This window comes from Alexandromys fortis, unplaced genomic scaffold (genome assembly GCF_014885135.2).
Source record: "Alexandromys fortis isolate MF-2015 unplaced genomic scaffold, M_Fortis_MF-2015_v1.1 scaffold_53, whole genome shotgun sequence".
NCBI lineage: Eukaryota > Metazoa > Chordata > Mammalia > Rodentia > Cricetidae > Alexandromys > Alexandromys fortis.
The window spans coordinates 8,318,545-8,340,706 of NW_026067939.1; positions in this window are offsets into that span (position 1 = coordinate 8,318,545).

Below are 22,162 nucleotides of genomic sequence, written 5' to 3' on the forward strand. Positions count from 1 at the left end.
ACGTATATATTAGGACCAATTTTTAGTCAAGAAAATGTCTGCACCCTCTATTTTATAACCTCAGTAAACACACTTAGAAGACAGTACTCTAAGGAATTTTGAATGGCCCAAGTACCAGGCAGAACCCACCCTAAAGTGGGTCAGGATCAGGTTTCAGCCTATATTGCTGCTGGCTTTGGTGTGTATCATTGGTGTACCACAAAGGAAACACAGGGCCTTATTTCACAAGATCTAGATATGACCCAATAAAGAACCGGTCCATTATTGCCAAGGCTATAGGTTGCTCTTCACAAACTGGTGGTAAATTCCTATGACTGTAGACAACACTTGCATATTTCACCATGCATGATATCTAGCTGGTGCCTGCCTAGAGCCTTCACCCCTACTGAATACTGTTTATGTATTAATGTATGTACTGAAAGGTACTCTGCATGCTACTGAAAGAGAAAACGAAGGAACCTACAAATCCTGTGATATGCAATTATAATCTACTTACAAATCATGATGGAAAAAGTGTAGCAGTAATGTGGTAGGAGTGACCAATCGTTCTCTGATTGGATTTAAGGCTCACTCCTGGAGGTGGAACCCATGGCTTATACTGCTTGGATGCTTGAATTTGTGGGACTGAATAGGCCATGGACCTGTGGGAGACCATATACTACTTTTCTGCAAAATGAATGTGGCAAAAAAAATGTCATTATGTGTAACCTAATGTTATTCTGCTATAATGATAGCTAGCTAGCTAGCGCTAGATAGATAGATAGATAGATAGATAGATAGATAGATAGATGATAGATAGATAGATAGATAGATAGATAGATAGATAGTTGATAGATAGATATTGTTCACTCAGCTCTCATCAGAGAAACTTGCTCCTGCAGGAGATGGAATTAAAACAGAGAACCACAACTGGGAAATTTGCTGAGAATGAGAGACCTTGAAACATTCCGTTCAAACTGGGATGTCTTCATCAAACCCCTTCCTTCAGGGCTCAGGGAGTTTTCTGGAAGAGGAGGAAGAATGATAGTAAACACCCATAGGAATAGACGACACTGCCAAGGAAACAGTGTCTTTCAGATGCAATAGGATTGATGCCCATATGAACTCACAGAGACTACAGCAGCATCCACAGGGCCTGCACAAGTCCAAGCCAGATGGAGTTCCAGTACTGAAAGACGTAAGTAGACACTATCTACTATCCCTAGCCAAGAAGCTACCTTCAATTGACATCTGCCTTCAAGGGAAAATTTATTTTTTCTCTAATGGAGTCTCACTGGGTATAATAAGTACACTTAAGGGAATGCCACAAACTCAGCTGTAGATGCCAACACAAAACAAACTCAGTGTTATTTCTGTAGACTTTTTGTGTCATCTGGCTTTTGTCAGGCATTTTATTTTTTGTCCTACTGATCTTCTGCTTGTATACTCTGGTTTCCTACTTTGTTTTGATATGAACTTTCTGGTTGTTTGTTTCAGTTTTGGTGTGTGTTTCTCGTATTTATTTTTATTGTTTTGTGTTCTGATTCATTTGAGAATTTTTGCTTGCTTGTTTTCAAAATGAAGAGAGAAAAGAAAGGGCATGGAGTTGGGTAGGTGGGGAGAATATAAAAGGCATTGTTCTAGAGGAAACTGATTAAAATATATTGTATGAATATAATAGAATATACGTAGGTGACTATGGGTCTACTTTCAAAAAGAATATTTTAACCTCAGACATCATAGTGCAGTGAGATTCTTTTCTCACTCAAAGTAGAACAAAATAGTACTTGTTTTTATTTGCCCTGAAACTTAATGCAAGTCTGATATGACCTAATTTTTGGTGTTTCCCTAGTCATTCCTGTCTCTAGTATGCCTGCAGACAGGACTTCTGATGCCGAGGGAACACACACAGTGCGAATCTTCTGGGCTATTAGCTTGTATTACCAGTAGCTTTTTACAGAAGTCATAGTCTTGAGGCCCATGTCACAGTAAGAAACTCATAGAAATGTGGTTTTTGGTCTTAACCCAACCTTGTGCTGAGTTAGGTGAAATTAGAAGGAAACTTCTTTGAGTTCTGGAGATTTTGTGTGTAACACAGGATGCTCTATTAAAAAAAAATGGCCAAAGGTAGGCACAACCCTGAAATGTCTTAAAATGGGACAGTACCTATAGGTGAGTTGTCATATTCTACTTGGCCTAGATAAAGGACATAAGCGTTTCTCTGGCTCTACCCTCACCAGCACAGACATCTCCATTCAGGAGCTGTTGATGTCCTTGCTGGTTTTCCCATGATTCTGGCCTCTTCACAGTGCAAGGGAATCTTCTGTAACTGTTCTTCATCTTCACCATTACCTCTGGGGAACCTTCTTCAGGGACTCTCACCCTCAACTTCTCCGCATGATGCTTTCAATCCTAAGGTGACTTCTCCAAAAACTAAGGGTGAAATTTTAGCAATGGCCTTTCAGATTCTCTCTTAATGTTAAGTAAGCCTCAGCTGCTCTCCATGGCCTCTTCAAAACCAAAACCACCCAGGAAACTTTTACCTATTATCAAGTTCAGCTGCTAATACAAAGACCTGCCTGGACCATAGTGTCTTTATGTTGACCCTGAAGAGACACTTCCCAGAAGACTCTACCTCAGAGGTAGTGATTTCTTTGTAAAAACAGACAGTTCTTAAGTCCAAACTGACAAGATGGAAGGATTGCTAATCCAAAATATCAAATCATATCAATAGAGTTTTTAAGAGATTCTCAAACTTGTTTCTGAACTTTTCAACTCAGGCCTCCACCATCTGCATTTCTTTCAACTTTCCTGTTATCTATGCTCGCACAGAACAGTCCACTCAGCTCTGTTGACTCAATGGCTTCCCCACCTCAGATTCAAATGCTACCAAAATCCTACCAAAACCACATGGGCACATCTGTCACAGCAATAACGAATTAAACTGGCACAAATACATATTGTGATAAAACACCAAATACAACAAAAGGGTTTTTTTCATCTACCAACTCTCAGGTTACATACACTGCAACAGGTGGAAATTCAGGGTACCTCAAGAGAGAGTGAGTCTAGAGGTAAGAACAAGAGCAGAATCCACGGAGGTACACTCCCTACTGAGTTGCTCCCTTTGGCTTACTCTCTCTGCTTCTTATTCCTACGACAACACTTGCCCTTGGGTGATGCTACCCCGTTAGTGAGCTGAGTCTCCTGTATTAATCACTAACCAAGAGAATAACCTACAGACTTGTCTATAGGCCAGTCTTACATTGAGGCATTTTCTCAGTTGTGGTTTATAACCCAGAGTCAAGCAATGGCCTGGGAAAAGTGATAAAATGTATTATATTCATTAAAGACCCTAGGCTGTGCCTGTAAGGTCTCCCTACATACAGACCTCTTACACCCAAGAAAGCCAAAAGCAACACAAAGATAAACAAATAATTCGTGATGTGTGTATCCTCTTACAGTTGTTAGGCAGGGCTTATTACAGCATGGAGTTTTCCTTAAAAGTATTCTGTTTGGATTTCCTTAAGTCTCCATCCTCAATGTGTAACATTACAGGAAATAATGTTTGATGAGTTTCACAAGTCCCACCCTTCATGTGACCCTTACCAAAAAAAGAAAGATTTTATCATCATACATTGTCATAGTCTTTATTATAGTAAGCAAAACCACAACGGAGGTAAATTTTCTTCACAAAATGTATTAAAACTTTTAATCCTTTGCGTTACTCCAATGTTCATGACCTCTAAAGTTTCTAGACAAAGCTAACAAAAAAAATGGGAGATGGACAGGAACAGACACCGATGTAACAGTTTTCCTTTTGGAAAAATTAAGCTCTGCTAAAGGTGGAACATACAAATTTTTTGTTAACTATCAACCTTTTTTTTTTACCTTATATTCTGGACTTTCTTCTCAATTCTGAGCCCTTGTTTAGACATAATTCACTGAGCATTGTTGAATCAAATGATATAAAATCCTGTCCCACAGGCTTTCCAAAAGTACACCATGCAACGCCACTTTTATGTGCATAAAAATGAACCATCCTGTCTTAGTGTTTCTATTGTTGTGATAAAACACCATTGCTCCAAACAACCTAGGCAGGAAAGAGTTCATTTCATCTTATAATTCCAAAGAAAGTCATGGTAAGAAGTCAAGCAGGGCAGGAACCTGGAGGCAGGACCTGTAGGAGAGGTCATGGAAGAGGCAGCTCATTAGGTTTCTCCTCATGGTTCACTCAGTCTATTTTATGATGTCGTCTCCTACCACTTGTCCAAGGGTGGTACCACCCATTGTGGGGTGGGCATACCCACACCAACTGTCAATCAAGAAAATGTGCCACAAACTTCCCTACATGTCAGTCTGTTGGTAACACTTCTCTACTCAGATTCCCTCTTGCAAAATGGTATGGTTTCAATCCAAGACTCATAACTAGTGTTTGACTTTTGTATATAATAGTCTCTTACTAGGGCTGTGCAACAGCTAAATTACAATTTGCTTTGATACACTACTGGTATCAGTTACTTTAAATGGCTCAAGATGGTTTTCTATTCTCAAATAAGTTTTTTTTTTGTATATTAGTAGAAGAATAAAAATTTGATCCTCTAATTTGTCTTTCGATAAGTAGTGTAACAGATCATTGCAAATGTCTTTTGTCTAGAATATTTTTGCAAGACAGGATGCACTTTCAACTACTCATATTTTGATCATTGAGTTTCTTCTTTTTACTCTGAGAAATTATTTTTTTGAAATCTTACCTTTCTCCATTGCAAAAGCATGTTAGGATAACTGCTGAGAATATGTTAAGGAGGTGAACATCATTTAGTTATTACTGTTCAATTATACCCATTAGAAATAAAAAAAAATGTATGTCAATTTCTCTTCATTTGCTCCTTTGCATGGACACTTTATTCTGGCATAGAATACTATCCATGATTAAACAATAATTTATTTTTCATTTTTCAAAATCACTAGACTAATTATTGTCTAATAAGCTTTATTAACTGAGTTTCACAAAATTCATTTTTTTACACTTTATACTACCGGAGGTCAAACGTGTTAACATCTTCCCCCTTTTTCTCCTTTTTGTATCATTGCTCTTATCTGCTAATATAATTTGTCTTAGATGAACAAAAATGCTACTGGCTCATACTCTGCAAAAGTCCCTAACTAAATCACAGAGGCTAATATGAAAAGAATCTTTCTCATTCATCTCAGAATTTCTCTTCTTTCATCCTCAGTGGAGCGAGGGCCATTCATTCTAATTTCAGAGCTCATATCTTACTAAACTAAACTACACATTCCACATTCACCTGCCATAGTGGGGAGTTCAACAATTACCCTGCTCACTGTTCTGTCTGGATTTACAAGTAGTTCAAGAGTACAAAATTTCCCCTGAAAAGACTCATGTGTCAAAGAGCCTTTTCTATATTGGGTCTATATCGAGAGGTTATGGACTCTTTAATATATGTGGAAAATAATTGAGATGCCAGTTCTAAGCTTCCTCCACTGCTGCATGTATATACAGATCCTGGTACCTTTCACTTGAACAGTCTTGAAGTGATGTTCCCCACTAGTCAAATAGTCTACTGTTTCGAGTTCCATCACCATAAGTGACAGACATGTAGCAATTTTCTCAAAATTCCTGCTTTTTTTCTACTAAACTTCATGCCATTTTGAGTGATTTGGATACTGAGCTCCTAGATATAAATTATTCCTTGAACTAAGCTTCTGTGGTCTAGGTGCAAAGTCTCATGTATGTATTTTTAATTATTTCTTTCATTTGGCACATTGCTTGTTGTGCTTGTCCAGCTCACATACAGGCAGCCATGTTGGTAAGACTATCTGATACATCTTCTGAATGCATATAGTAGATTCAAATGGCCACTTTCATGGGTGTACTTAGCAGTTAAGATTGGTTCCAGACTTAAGTGATCTCTGTTCTTTAGCAACCCCTCCTCTGGTGAATACATTTCTACTCTCAGCACAAGAAATTTGTATGTAGACTTGGGACAATGATTAATATTACTTAAAATAAGAAAGGGATGCTCCGTAAGCCAGAATATTAGTGTCTTCATTTACAGTGAGAACTGAGTCATAGAGGTGAAAAAGTACACCAACTTCACAAGGACATTTTAATAACAAATACAAAAGTTCCAAAGAGACTATAGCTTGCTGAAAATAGAAGGGAAGCATGGGTAAATTCGGGTCATTTTATTCGGCAATATTTTATTATTTGCAATAGGGTGCTGGAGCGTGTTGTCTTCAGAAGAGATTTAAACCTCTTGACAATGCCTATGAGATGTTCTTGCTCCCAAGCTATTTAGCCAGTCTTGAATTTTAAGTAGGGATCCTTAAACTAGTCACAGTACATCTGATTAGGTTTTAAAGCTCATATATTCATTGATTAACTCATTCAGAAATATTTGTTAAGTAAAGATAATGTGCTAAGCACTGGCAAATCAATTAAGACATCACCTTAAAGGTATTACTAGAAGAGATTTCAAAAACAGAACCACTCACAACCTAGTGGCACAGTCGTCCTTCAGAATGAGGATGTATTACAATTGTCTTCATTACTCTAAAGAGATGTTAAGTGGTATTATGTGACTGCCGTACAAAAGACCAGATTTCCATGCAAAGTCAGGTAAAACATTCCTGTGGAAGTGGCTTTTAAACTGAAACATAAAGAATAAATAGCTGAACACTAAAAAAGGGCTGATGGAAGAGGCAATATGGAGCATGATCTGTAAGATATCATTTTAATGTCTTTTAAATGATGGGGAGAAAGAAAACTACATTGGTTAGCACCCACAGCCCAGCTCTACAAACACTAAGTCGGAAGTTTCACTTGAAACCAGTGAAATATTTTATTGACTCGAATGAACCGAAAAATATTGTGTAAGTAAATAGCCTGAAACTTAGTGAGTGGCTGCAAAGGTAATCTATAAAAGGAGGGATGGAGGTAGGCATCATGATGGGTTTTGTTTTTATGTTGATGCTGCAGATTTTAGAACTGCTAAGAAGATGAAATGAATGGCCATTTGCATTTTGATGCACAGTTATAATATGTATTCACTCATAGGTGGATTTCAGACATAAAACAAAGAAGACCAGCCTATAGGCTACAACCCCAGAGAAACTAGGCAACAAAGAAGACCCTAAGAGAGACATACAAGGATCTATATAGGAAGGTTAAAAAGACAAGATTTCCCGAATAAATTGGAAACCTTGAGGTCATGGGAAAGGACAGAAGGGGAGAGGGGAGGAAGAGAAGAGAGCTGAGAAAAATGAATAGCACAGTAACAATAATAATAAAAGAAATAGAACAAAAAGAAAGAAAGAATGAAACATTGGTCAGAGAACTTCTAAAACCCATGTTTGAACCTATTATTATTATTTTGATAAATTAGTATAGCACCACATCGACCTTTAAATTCATATCTCAATGGGCATAGATCAAACTAGCTCTTCCGATCTTGTCAGAGAATTTTATTTTCACAGTGGATGATGATTAATGCAGAAACTCACAAAACACCAAAGTTCAGAGAATGATCATGGAATGCTCAGCCACAAATGGTGGCCAAGGACCCCCTCAGAAGAGGGAGTAGAGAGACTGTGGCAGCCAGAGATGGGCAAGGACAAGAACAAAACAGTACCTTCGGAAGGTAACCGGGACTGACTCACTCATGACCTCAGCAGATGTGGTCTCTTACACAACAGCTGCATAAGATCAACAGAAATTGGAGATGATGAACTATTTAAAGAGAGTTTCAGTAGATAGCGAGTTGGGCATGATGCTCGAGTAATTACAGAAAGTAGTTAAGTGTATTATCAAAATGCACAGTAGAAAACTTTCAAAGAATTAATAAGAATATTTTCAAAATAATAGTTTTGTTGAGTTTAGTGGAATGTATGTAGGATGACAAAGGCAACCGGGACTGCAATCTGGAGAATTTGAGGAAATCCTGACCCATTCTATCGAACTGCTGTAATATCCACCAAACTGCCACAGCAGCATCTTTTCTGTCTATCATAAAGTATAGAATCTTGATCAAATTCAGAGAAATATATAGAGATGGCAATATAATCAAGGTTAAGTCAGTATAATCCAATGCAAGGTATCAGAACTTGTCTCTATAAAATAGAAAGTGTCATTTTAAAGTGTAATTGCATGTGATGCTTTTGTTCTTAGTAAAAGGGGAACTTAACAATTTTATATGTAATTTGAATAAGTCAGCAACTTTCTGAATTATAAGTCCTTTTAAAAAAAATCACAGAAATTTGAATAATAACAACTGACTCACTAAGTGTTTCTCCTGTAAGAGCTTTTAAAAGTAGAATTTAGTTTAAGTTTTCTTCTCAATAATATCAAGGCTTTGCTATTGTCATATACACATAACAGTTGATTTTGGGTGAAGAAGACTGAATCAAACTAAACTGTGAAGAACAGCCTCGTCATGGCTGTGTCCATGCTATTTGGTGTCTTGCTCAGGTGTAATTTGAGCTGTCTCACTAGAATCAAGAAACAAACAAACAAAAAACCCAAATATCTGGGAAATACTGGTAAAGAAAAAGGATTTGTTTAAGACTCAGGCACTGATATTACAGCCAGCCACAGTAAAGACATTTAGAACTGAGACTGCAAAATACTTACCCTACTTTAAGAAAGCATTTTCTTTAAGCTAACCCTAGAAGCTTATCTAGAATGTCTGAATATATATTATACTAATATACGATATTATATTAATATATTATGTATAATATATTATATTATAATGTTATATATATGAAGGTTTTTTTCCTATTTTCACCATGTTGAAATTATGAAATAAAAGTTCTAAATCACCAAACTGTAATGCTTGATTCTGTATAGAGGAAGCAAAGCAGGGTTGGCTACTACTTAAAAACAAACAAGCAAACAAAACCGACAATAGCAAAACACCATTGAAATTAAATACCCTCTGGAAAAGGAAGGAACGGAAAGGTTTACATCACCCACATGAGTGTCTGTCATTCATTTATCCACATGAAGTCTCTATTCATTGCCCTTTCATTTGTTCCCTGGGGCTGCCGTCAAAGAACAAAATCTTCTAATGGGATTCATGTCTGGTTCGGCCATGCTACTGTTGAATGAAAACATTCATTTTCTTAATAACATTCTCTTGTTTGTGAATGCTCTAAGCATCGTTTGTTATTCTCACATCTTAGCATGTAAAATATTTCAGAAATGAAAACATATAAACAGATCAACGAAATCGAAGAGTTATGTGGCAGGCCACAGAGCATATCAAATCTACTGTATGAACAGAATCAGGAACAAGTGAAATCAGCTCTAGTATTCTCTGCACTGTTCAGTTAAAACCTTTAGAAAATGTTTGAGCCTGTGGACCTGTGTCTTCAACAATAATTTTATCGAATGCAGTGTATACCGAGTCTCATGATGCCAGAAATTGGGAAAATGCAATTACTATCAGAAGAATTCTTCTGCAATTTATAAGAGTTTTTGTTTATTTGTTGAATAAATAAATACATAAATATTTACTTGCTAAATTATTTATTTATTAGATAGATAGATAGATAGATAGATAGATAGATAGATAGATAGATAGATAGGAACATAGCAAACTTCTCTAATTTTGTTTGGTCAGCCTTGTGAGCTGACTGTAAAGCATACTTACCTTGTTAGATTTAAAATATTATACTCTTTCTTCACAAGAAATAAACAGAGAGCAATTCCTCACTTCTAATTACTAGTGTTTTTATTCTCTCTGAGTTGGAAGCACTTCGAGACTGTAAAATTGTGTCTTCTTGCCTCTATCCAGTGGCCCTCAACCTTCCCAAGCTCTGACCCTTTATTACATTTTTTCAAGTGTGGTCACCCCTAACTATAAAATTATTTTCATTGCTACTTCATAACTATACTTCTGCTACTGTTATAAATCAAAAAGTAAATACCTGTGTTTTCTGATGGTGTTAGGCTGGACCCTTGTGAAAAGATCATTCAACCTTCTAAATGGTTGTGACCCATAGCCTGGGGAACACTGATCTACATCATTCCATTCTAAGTTTCTTTGTTTGCATGTAAGCTCTTCTGTGAAGACTACCAATATGTCTTATCACTCTCCTTTCAACCATTCTTTAGAACTAATTAAACATTTTTGTTTCATTTTTCTAACATTCCCTTCCTTACATACACCGTTGTCTTTGTCTAATGTTTCATAAATGCTTGTTTAAAAATGGCTTCTTCCACTGCAGCCTCTTGCCTTCTGAGTTAGAACCAAGTGTTCCTGCTCCAGGAGATGGAGCAGCTTTTTCTGGACTTCACAGGTACCCACACTCACATGTGTACATACCCACACCCAGAAATACAGTGAAATCACTAGTGAATAAAAGACAGTCAACATACATTTGAAAATACAGTCCAGTGTTGAAGTCTGGGACCTTGTTTTCTATCCTCCAAAACATCCATTTCCCCTGTAATAGCATCCAAAGTATTTATTTAACTAAACATCAAATGGCAATCTTAAACATGTCAAATGACTTATTTTTATGACAACTTTTTATATCACTCATTATTTAAAGTGATGTTTGCTCGATATTGCTCTGCCATGTTGAATTCTTTCGTTTTAAAACAGAATTCTGAAGAATAAATGAGGAAAATGTGGTACATTTACATAATGGAGTACTACACAGCAGAAAAAATAATGACATCTTGAAATTTGCAGGCAAATGAATGGATCTAGAAAACATCATATTGAGTGAGGTAACCCAGACCCAGAAAGACAAATATCATATGTACTCACTCATAAGGGACATTTAGACATTAAGCAAAGAAAACCAGCCTACAGTTCACAATCCCAGAGGACCTAGACAACAATGACCACTCTAAGAGAGATATACATGGATCTAATCTACATGGGAAGTAGAAAAGGACAAGATCTCCTGAGTAAATTGGGACCATGGAAGAAGGTTGAAATGGAGGGGAGCAGAGAAAAAATGTATAGATCAATGAAATCATTAAAAAAAAGAAACAGAATTCTGATGAAATTATTCCGTATTTAAAATATATAAAAAAATTAGTTTCTCCACTGCCATGTTGAATGTGTACAGAAAAAAAAAATCTTAAAACCAATGAATAAAACTGGTAATGTGCTTTACAAATTAAATATTTAAAATAAAATATTTTCCATTTATTTATTATACAAATAAACAGTATTTTTATATTTTATATACATGTAGAAGAATGTAACAAAGATTTTTGTAGGCCTTCATGATTGCAAGGGATTTGCCCAGGTCAGATAGGAATTAGAATATGCTGTTCCTGGGTCCTAGGTGTGTTGGATTCAGCAGTTAGTCAGAAATAAGTCAGTGTCCACCAACTGCACCCATTTCACACCCACGATATTCATTTAGCCTGATTTGGTGCCTCAAGCAATTCATGGCATTATTTGGCACAGACATATGCCTAACATGTTATACCTTAAAAATTAGGAATCATTTTCTTAAAAAATCAGTTTGAGAAACATAAATATACAAGAGAGTTTCTACACATCCAGTCGCTACTGTTTAGCTGACTTTAAATTTAGCAAAATTCTTTCCGGAGACACAGCTTTAACAGCTATGTCACAGAAGAATGATAAGTAAGAAAGAACCCAGGTCATTTTACATATGAGTGTGCAGGGTGGCCTTCAAATTTTAGAGTTGTCTAAAGGCTTCAAAATGTTGTTCAAAATATTCATGAATACATAAAGAAAACAAACAACCTTCAGTTTCTAAGAATATCTATGTCTAACGTATATGCCATACAATCTAGGTAAAAACGTAAAATAATGCTCACTTAATATCCAAATATTCTTCTACTTTCTTATTCCTCAAATTTTCATCAACTTATATTAGTTTTATAATTTTTCATTGAAATATTCTGTCACCCAGGAGCTCTCCTTGTGGGACATTTAATTATTCTGAAATACATTAAAATGATTTTCAGTTGTTACTTTAAAGTGAAGTAGTAATTTTAAAATGCTCAACAAATTATGTGTTTGTGTGTTGTGGCACTTAAGATTTAGGTGAGCGCAATGAAAGCTTTGAGAGAAAAGAGGAATACAATATACATCAAGACGGTTGAAGAACTTTTTCTTAAAGTCTTCCCTACTTCCTATTTTTTCAATATGAGAAATCCCTTACAAGGATCCATCTATGCCTCGCTCAGGGATGGCCATGGGAAGTAAATGATCTTTTAAACTAATATTCATTTCTTCTACATGCTTAATCACTTATCCAAACAAGGGGTCTTTAAATATCAACTAAACTAACAGACCATGCATGTAACAACAATTTTTTATTTTATTTATTTATTTATTTATTTATTTATTTATTTATTTGGTTTTTCGAGACAGGGTTTCTCTGTGGTTTTGGAGCCTGTCCTGGAACTAGCTCCTGTAGACCAGGCTGGTCTCGAACTCACAGAGATCCGCCTGCCTCTGCCTCCCAAGTGCTGGGATTAAAGGCGTGCACCACCACCGCCTGGCTGTAAGAACAATTTTTATCCTTATTTCTACAATCTACTCTAAAGTGTTCCAAACGTCATGGGGTTTGAGATTTTCCTCAGTTAGCAGTAAAGAAAATATATTGGGCCATTGACACAGATTTAATTATTTTCTCTATAATGTCTTGCAAAGCTGGGATTGACAGGGAAGGACCACCTCCCTGACATGTTGACTAACACATGTCATATATTCTGAACATGGATTTCCATTCTCTTCTTTCTATGGAAGCAATTGCTGAGCCACAAAATTTAGTCTCTATTCCATGCTAGTGGAGACTGAAATTGTGAAAAATCCTGGAGAATTCTCAAGTCATGTTCAATGCAGATGGTTCATGTAATGTGTGTCTGTGTGTTCTTCCATTTGTTTGACTGTACTGATATTATGGCAAAATTTTCAGGGAGGTGAAACTATGTAGCACATAAATCTACAGATCCACAGATCCTCAGAGCCTTCTAGATCAATGTTCTTATTTGGGAGAATTTAAGCAATAGAGAAAAAGTCTTACTAACACCAAGATGGTGTTAGCGTTTCTTTACTGTTAGAGTATTTTAGTGCTTCTATCTCATTGAATTTTATGAATATGTTTTTAAGGTTATCTACATCTTTAAAACTTAATTGTTTGAGAATCATGTACATGAGTACTGTACTTAAATGGTATCTACCTCTCCTTTGCCCCTTCCAACTCCTCCAATGACCACTCATTTAATTTAAAACTCATGCCCTCTTCTTTAATTATGAGTGATATCTCTATATACATATAGATGACCATACAAATACATCCTGCTGCCTTCTGATCCCATTCAATTTTGTTCCTGTGTGTATGTGTTTGGGGGCTGATCATTTGAGATTCGTGTTTCTTTAGGTGTTCATTTTTGGGGAAGATATATTCTCCCTATTTTAGCAAAAGCCTGTAGATCTTCATCTAGGGATGGATTCTTTTGAGATTACCTTTTATTATTTCGGCATGCCATTGTCATTATGTAAGTCTTCCTTTGGTGACTATATTGTTGACATGTCATGGGTGCAGCATTCTTGTCATGTTTAAAAGACACTGTCTTAAAGTAGTCAACCAGGTTGACTGGTTCTTACAATCTTTCTACTCTTCCTCAACATTAGTGACTTTGTGCTTTTCTCCACTTTTCTACTAAGGAAAACAGAACTAAACTTGATTTCTAGTCTTTTTCCTTTCTGCTTTCTTTATACTGAGTTCTGCCTAGAAACATTTCCATCAGGCACAAATCCTTCGGTGTTTTTTTATCAACAACAAAGTAAATACCACTAACAATGAACTTGAAGAAGCATAAAAGTACTCACTCCGTTTCCTAACCTCACATTGCTTACACCTTCTTTCACATTACAAATGCCACACCCTTTTAAAAACATTTCTCTGAGTTCCACACCCTGGGAACACCAATTTTTGAAAGGGCTGTTAGGCCACACATATTTTAAAATGTTGTCACTAATATATTCCACAATTTTGTGCCTAATATCTATTATCATCAAGGCTTTTTGTTAGAAATATGGGAAGAAGGATGGGATTGTTGTACTCTGCAATTACTCTAGGATCCAGGAAGTAAAAGCCTTGCCTAGAGCTCCTAGATAGCACACACAAAGCCCTAGGCTTAGGTCTCAGCATCAGAAAAAGAAATAAATATAAAAACAAAAATGGAAAGAGAAGACAAGAGAAAAAGCAAAGAAAGAAGGAGAAAATAGAAAAGATAAAAAGAAGGATTTCTGATTAGAAATGGGTTGCAAATTAGGGCACAATGGGGAGAATCAGGAGTTCATGATCATCCACAGCTACATAGAGAGTTTGACTAAGGTTTGTCTACTCTACATAAAATCCTGGCTCAAAAACCAAAGACAAAACCATTAAAACAAGATAACACATAACTGTGAAATATACAGCCTTACATATAATATGACAAAGGACTGTGAAGGTAGACTATACTTTCAAATTCATATAATATCTTTGCAACCCCAGGATTCTTGCACATGAATAAAGATACATTTATGGTGAATATATTTCTGCGGTTATGCAGGAGAGAGGTTTCAGAAATGTCTCAGAGTAAATATCTGTCTTCTGCCCCTTCCACTTAGGAACTAATGATACTTAAAAATTGTAAATCACAACCTCTTCAAGTAGGGTGAGTACATTGAGCAGAGCAGAGTTGTTTATCCATGTCTAATTGCCGTTAGAGACTACTGTCAGCCAGAGACTAGTCAGTAAGCATTAGATCTCCATTTTGTACAGTCATCACGGTTCCTCACTGTGCCTTATCAAAGTTTTAATCTTTATCTGCAAAATGTTATCTTATAAACATTATATAAGCTGTCTTACTGGACAAAACTGTTAATGATGGAAATCTCTCTCTCTCTCTCTCTCTCTCTCTCTCTCTCTCTCTCTCTCTCTCTCTCACACACACACACACACACACACACACACCTACATACCCAGAATTCATTTGAACAATATTCAACTATCAGTTAAAGACATAGAAAGGGAAGAAACTCAAGCTGTTTGCATCTCCTGTCTCTCTTCTTTCATTCCCTACTGCAACCTCAGAACAAAGTTCTAATCTTTAGGACTTCATTTACAGAAATGCACATGAAAAGTCTTCGCTGATGGAGAGAAGAATTATGGTTTAAATCAAGAAACAATGTCAATGTCTTTTACTGTCTTAGAATTCTAAATACAAATAAAAATATGAACCAAATACTATATCTGATAAAAACTTTTCATTGGTTGTGCAAATCCTTGGCTCTCCCTTTAGACTTTCATCTCATTTCAGAACCCAAAAGACATGCTTGAGGGCTTTGCAGGATATTAGTGTACCTCTTGTCTATGTGACCACATTGACTAAATCTTATGTTCCTAATACCCGCTATTTAAAACCACATTGAATAAATCTTGTTTCTGATATCCGCTATTAAAATAATCTCTTCAAATATTTGCAATTGTGATTTAGAACTGTACTCATAGTGCCTAAATATATTGTGTGATAAACTGCAGATATTCAAATAATAATTCCTTCCTGAATAGATATTAGTAATTAGGTCATATTTCTTAAATGAACTGGTGCATGGGATTTAAGAAAAAGCTGTATTAAACTGACCTCAAAATAAATAAAGTTGACACTGGAAAAACTACCAAATCTTTTGCTTTTAAAGGCAGTGCTAATTGGACACATTGGGTTATTTTCTAAAACCAAGAAGTCATGAAATTGAGAAGGCATATTAATTTTGGGGATCCAGAAGAAAGTATAGGGGAGAAATGGTGGATAGGTGTGATTAAATAGATTACATACATATGTGAAATTACCAAACAACAAAACTGTTGAATGTATAAAAATATGAAAAAAATATAATTTATTTTAAGTATTTAGACCATAAACTAAGCTAAATTATGTAATCTCCATTATTGTGTGTTTCTCCAATGATATTTTTACATCAGAAAATTATTTTTAATTACAGTTAGTTTACCTGCTCTTCAAGTCGAATTGCATGTCAGTCAGTGAATATATTAACAGATGGTTAATTGGAGTGGCTTAGAAGCAATATATATATATATATATATATATATATATTAACCTCTTATGTATTTAAACCTTCCAAAGTCAGTGTCCCACGTGGTTAATGCAAAAATATAGCTCAAACTTAGTCCCCAAGCCTAGATGGAGTACTTGTGAGAGAGGGGCATTATCATTTCCCCTCTGGTTCCGTGAGCCTTTTTGTTGCTATGGCACAGAGAGGATAAAAGGAAGATTCATAAGCTTGATTTTTCCATGTACTGATGGATGTGAACCAAATTAACATATCTGTGCCTACTTCAAAAGAGCTGTCTTTTAGAAATAGGAACTCAGACTTCAATTTTGGACCCCAAACCCACAAAGAACACAAATAGAAAACAAACAAACAACAAACAAAAATCCAAAAAGCAAAACAATAGCTATAACACATATGAAGTACTCTATTTCTGTAGATCATATGGTGGTTAATCTAAACACTGTTTCATTACAGATGATGTTATTAAGTAACATGGTTGACAGACTATCTTTTTAAATACCGCATATCAAAAAGAATTTGAATCATTGCATCAGAATTCTGTTTTCAAAGAAAGATAGAATTCAACATGGCAATGGAGAGACTATTTTCATTTTTTATATTTTTAAAATACTGAATCTCAAAAACCAGTTGAATCATTTCATCAGAATTTTGTTTTAAAGATAGAGAATTCCACAATGCACTGTGATATCCGGAGAATATCACTTTCAATAGTGAGAAGTAGGCAAAGAAATGTCATAAAAAGAAATGAAACCTAAATGTAATGATACCATTAGTAGTTTAGTTAAGCCAATAGTTTGGATGCTGTGACAAAGGCGATGGGTGTTTTGGAAGATGGAAAACAAGGTCCGAGATTCAGCACTTGACGCTGTGTTTCAAGTGTGTGCTGATTCTCTTTACCCGCTGATCATTTCACTATATTACAGGTTTCGACTTTTCTCACCAAATGTAAATGGCTTCTCCATAAGGAGAACGAGCTGAATTATGGTCTTAGTTCAGAGACAAGATAAACGACCCAGATGCTCATCCATTGACCTGAGGGCTCTCATCAACCCCTGATTTCACCTCAGCTCTCCTGAGCTCACTGAACAGGTCTTTGGTGCCAGGACACCTGAGCACTAACTCAGAACCTAACTACGGTGCAGAGCAATCAGGAGTATTGGAAGGGAAAGGCTGGAGAAAGAGCTCTCTTCCATTCTGTCCAGAGTTGAACGATACTTCTGTTTCAAATGTATTTTTAAAGCTACGTTTGTCAACCTTTAGTAGGGGAAGTTTAATTCTGGTATTTAACTATTTACAGCCATCATGCTGGTTTTTTTTTCATACAAATGTATGTACAAAAACAAAAACATGGCTTAATTTACCACACATAAGGAACTGACTTTTGTGATTGCTCATACCTCTAGTCCCAGCACTCCAGAGGCTGAGGCAGGAGAATTGTTGTGAGATTAAGTTCTGCCTGGACTATCTAGTGAGTTTAGAAAAGAGCTTAGGCATTTAAGTAAGGTATTAGTAAAGAAACCAAAGATTCAAATCTACAAACAAAATTAGAAAACATTACAAATGAATTGAAACAAAGCATTAAAGATTGAATGTGGTCACCAGCACATCCTTTCTGATGAAACTTACTTTGTTTTGATACAGTGTGCATTGCAAACCCAATTAGGTGATTCTCTGAAAATAACTGAGCAAGTTATATTTAAAAAGTCAATTTAAGCAGCTTGGCCCTTTGTATAACCAAGTGGCAGTGAGAGAAACCTTCTTTCAGCAATGTTTATTGTTTAACAGTGTTTAAAGGTAAGAGTTGAGTCAAATCATCAATTCTTACACTGTGGCCGAATATCTATGAAGGCCATTATATGTATTATTTTCTATTAAAACTTTAAAGCTGCTTGAATAGCTATGTGTGATGGAAAGGAAATATGGTTTCTCAAAAATATGCATGTTATCCTCCAGAGCCAATGTTATCAGCCATGACAAATGGGCTGAGGTATTCACCTTGGCGCCGGGACAGCTTTTATTCACACCTGTTTCTGATGTGAAAACTCCGCTGCAGACGAAAGAGCATCATGAAACTGCCTGTCCCTGCTTTTGTTTGCATGTGTTATTAAACATTTTAGGACTAGTAAGAGTAACTGATGTCCTAAATAGTAAGCGGTATGGATGTTATAAAAGGTCTTTCCATCTTCTTGCATTCTAACTTCACCCGTTCAGGCTTGGTCTGTCTTTAGATACTTTACAAAGAGCCAGTCCAATTAAAGGAGTGGCCAAAATTGTTTTCACCTGCAAAATTTAGCCTAGGCAAGCAAGTGGAAGGAGTAGCATGTATTTTCCTTTGACTAATGTCGCATTCAGATAAGAAATAAGTTCCCTTGCTATGAATTTTTAGTTAAAACAAATAAGCATTTTAACTGAGATTTTTGTTCTTTGTGGTTCAAAATATGAACTGGAACAAAATGGTAGGGTAAAAAAAACTTTTAAATTAAAAAAATCTTGATTACAGTTTCACTTTTTACATATGGAGATACCCAAAGTGAAAACTTATCATTTCATCCAGTTTTATCTGGATGGTGTCTAGAGGAAAGCCACAAAAATAAGTGCAGAAAGCTGAAGTCATTACACATGGAGGAAAATGCATGATTTACATATAATTCTGCATATATAAGCTATATACATGTGTATACAATATGCATACATGTATAATAGCACTATGTATCTGTACGCAATTGCCAAATTTACATGTGTTATTGCTCTGATTACTCTTAAAGGACTGTAAATACATTAGAAAGAACATGTATGCAATGAATTTAGTTAAAGGTCTATGCTGTTCACCTGAAGTTTCATAGTTGAGGGATTTGAGCTGAGTCAGCTACAAATGCGTGTGTTCAATCACTTGAGTTGTAAAGTCCCTTATGTCATCATTTCCCCACGTTGTCCTTGATCGTCAGGGTCATGCATGCCTCATTCTGTGGGGGATTTCATGGGCTTTTCCTCCATCAAGGTCATTTCAGAGAAGTACGAAACTTGTTCACATTATTCACGTGGACAATGAAATTGGCAAAGGATAGATCCATGCGAATATTGACTGTACACTGAATGGGGCTAACGCTGTATTAGGATTGCTGAGGAGCATCCTTCTGCATCAGCATTGGGACTTTCAGAACCCTAGACTCAAGTTCTCATGAGATGATAAGGCTTTACAGCTAAAATTTCCAAGTTAAAAAAAGGAAGATTCCAAATCAGTCATTAAACTTTCTCTGTTAATTTCTTTCTGAACTTTTATTTAAAATATCATATTCATCACCCTATTTCTAAATAATTTTGCAATTTGATGAAATAATATCTTTCTAGTAAAAATATAAAACAACTACATAAATAATACCGTATACTGATATATAACATTTGGAAACTATTCTGAATTTAACTGCTCATCTGCCACCATTGTGCCCAAATCAAGTCAGAGTTGAAAAGATATCACAATGCATTTGCAATTTCCAAACACTGTGATTGTATTTACTGAGAAAATAGTAATGAATAAAAGCAAAAAATCTGTCAGATCTTGGTGGATCCCTGTAGTAGAACATTGCTTTCAAGGGAATTCGTCATCTACTTAGGAAAAGAAAAATAAGCAAATTGCTCCAATAAGAAACACAAAACAGTTGCTAATCCATCCTCATACTAATATCCAGGGAATTTAATGGAAATAATGTCTATTGTTGCAAACTAAATTAGTTTAATGTAGTCTTAATTTTATCATTAACTTAGTTTTAATGCAAAACTTGAAGTAGCTGAGTCAGGGCATAGAAAACTCCATGAAAGCAAATTATTGTCCTCTTAAATATAAAATTTCATTCTTACATGAATTTGTTTTCACTATATAACAAATTTTTTTCTTCATTCAAGGTTGAAATTTAAGATAAGACAGTCCTATTTAAATATTCAATAAAATACAAATATTACATTTATCAAGTTATATTTTCATTTGATAAGGTTTACGGAGACTTGTTTTCCAAATGTCAAAAGCACCAGGGTCCTTAGGGATGACATTGGACCTGATGTATTTAATAGACTGCACTGTGTGAATGAATGGTATTTTAGGAAGATGTTGTTAGTATTTGTAGGATCTACGTATTTTTGCTCTCAGTTTCGCTCAACAAATGATTGATAAGGAAGAACCAGAAGGTTAATAGTGACTTTAGTTTACAACAGTGTTAATAATCACTGTAGATATTTTCCCCAAATCCTGTTGTGAAGCCTGTAGGAACAGTATTGTCATTTTATTCCAAAAAAAAGGAAAACAAACAAAAACGTGAACACTGTAAATAAGGAAAGATGATCGGAAAGACTATGGAAGGTGAGATGTCCAGCGAAGGTAGGCTGTAGGACAGTTTGAAACCATGTCATCTCTTTTATAAGGGGTTCAACTCTCCTGAGGAAGGAAAGCTTCATTTCGATATTGTACATAAAGAGAAAATAATTAGTTTTTATAGACTTTCTGAAAGAACTCCCAAATAGACTGAACAGCTGAGGACAGAAGTTACAGATGCCATTATATCAAATGCAAAGAAGCCCTGAAAAGTGCGTTTTTTAAAATATTTATGTACTTGTGTATTTTATCTGTATGCACATCTACATGTAGTTTCAATGATTATATAAACATGTTCTAGAATTCACTTTTCCTCATTATTTAATACAATGTCTTAATGTTTATACCACAAAGCTTTAGAAACTTGTGGTTTTATCCCTTTTTTTTGTGGGAAAATAATGTAATGTAAGGCCTCCGCGACACTCGTGGTGAATTACATTCAGCATGTGGTGATCATTTCTAAGGGCAGCTTGAAGGAACAGTAGCTTCTCTACAACTCGGTAGTGGGTGCGTCTGGATATCGCTGGGGCTCTGCTGCCCTCTACTGGCCAGCCTGAGTAAGTGCCTTTCTACTCCTGTCTTGCGTCCTAAATTTCGATTTTCTTTGGTTTTGCTCACGTATAAATGGATCATAACTTAAAAGTATCTTCAAATTAACTTTGAAACATTTTCTAATTCAGTACAGAAAAAGAAAACTTAATTAGTATCATACGTCTTAGTTCAAGCATTTCTGGGTTCATTTGCTGTGGAGAGATTGGGAAAGCAGTGTCCAAACGTAAAAATGACAACTTTCGCAGATGAACAGATATTCCACAGTTCCATTTATCCCCGGCTTTTCTGGGACCGTGCCTGTGCGTGGAGAGTGTGGTGCTACCTAAGCTGCTGATGGATCTAATTTTAGGGTTCGTTGTTATTTAAAGGAGAGCTATTTCGTTTCTCTGTTCCTTCATGCCGTCTCCTGTCTTGAAACACAAGGATGCTCAGTAATCTTACCCAGAATAACCCTGCGTCTCCTCACTTCAGCCCCTTTCTTTCTTCCCAGTCACACCCCACCTATGGAGCAGTGCCTCACTGGGAAACCGAATTTGAAATGTTTATAACCCAGGAAAAAAATGAACTATAGATTAGCATATCCAAGCTCCAATTTAATCCTGATATGGGATATGAATAATCTATAATAAGATTGGTCAATATCACAGTGCATCAAACTTGTTAATCAATTAGCTTTCTGTATATCAAGTAAAATAAATATTTTTTAAATGGGAATACGAAAGGCATGGCATAGCTGAAGTTTAAATTCAAGCTTTGTATCGTCTATATATAATGTATTATGTTTTTCAAAAACTTTTTATTAGGAAAGCTATACCAGACGCATAATCACTATACAATGATTAAACATTACCTTTACAATTTATAATCACTGAAATTACAGAATAAATATATGCACATTTCTTTTGAATCTTTGTGTGTGAGAGAGAGAAAACATTAAAAGTGCTTCCTACAAAGCTGTTAGTGATATATACCCAGTTGCTTTTTTATTTTTTTAATATCATATATATATATAAGAAAGTGCAGATGTTCTCAAAAAATCTTGGCATCAGGATGAAATGTCACAAGGAGGGTGCTCATCCCTAGGTGTGTCTCCAGCTGTTAAACCAACAAGCCTTCACTTCAGTAGGATCCAGCCTCGAATGTGACTCTTCCCAGG